This window comes from Tenrec ecaudatus, chromosome 4, assembly GCF_050624435.1.
Source record: "Tenrec ecaudatus isolate mTenEca1 chromosome 4, mTenEca1.hap1, whole genome shotgun sequence".
Classification (NCBI taxonomy): domain Eukaryota; kingdom Metazoa; phylum Chordata; class Mammalia; order Afrosoricida; family Tenrecidae; genus Tenrec; species Tenrec ecaudatus.
In genome coordinates, this window is record NC_134533.1 from 66,761,968 (window position 1) to 66,762,837 (window position 870).

The following is an 870-nucleotide window of genomic DNA, read 5'->3' on the forward strand; positions in this document are numbered from 1 at the left end:
AATACTCTAAAGAGCTCTTGTGTAGCAGATTTTTGATCTCTTGAGTGCTGCTTCCATGAATATGATTTTGGTTCCAAGCAGGCAAAATCCTTGACTTCAATCTTTTCACCATTTATAATGATGCCACCTATTAGTCCAGTTGTGATGATTTAGGTCTTCTTTACATTGGATTGTAATCCATGCTGAAGGTTATAAGCCTTAATCTTCATTAGTAAGTGCTCCACGTCCTCCTCACATTCAGCAAACAAGGTTGAGTCATCTGCATATCACCTTATTTGTAGGCCATCCTCCAATCCTGATGCCACATTCTCTTTCATATAATCAATCTTACCTGATGATTTGCTCAACATAAAGACTGAATAAGTATGGTGAGAGGATATAACCCTGATACAGCCATTTATTGATTTTTAAACCTAAACGATGAAATTTACCCTTGTTCTATTTTCAAAACTGCCTCTTGATCCATGTATCAGTACTATATGAGCAAAATGAACTGTTCTAAAATTCCAATTATTCTCAAGCCTATACATATTTTACTGTTTGGCAAGCTGACTGGGAGAGCTCCATATTTGTACTTATTCCAAATAAAATTCTCAAATCATATAATAATACCATGATATCACAGGCAAGTAAAATTTGGATGAGGATCAACCAACAATGGTTGTAGTAGTATATTTCGAGGGAGCTGCCAGAGATTCAGGAATGTTCAGAGAAGGACACAGAACAAGAAATATCACTCATGTCAGATGGATCTTGGCTGAAAGCAGAGAAAGCCAAAAATATATTTCTAGTTTTTTTCTGGATTATGCCAAGATATTCTGCTGTGTGTATGATAACAAACTGTAGATATCAAGAGGCATATTGCATGGT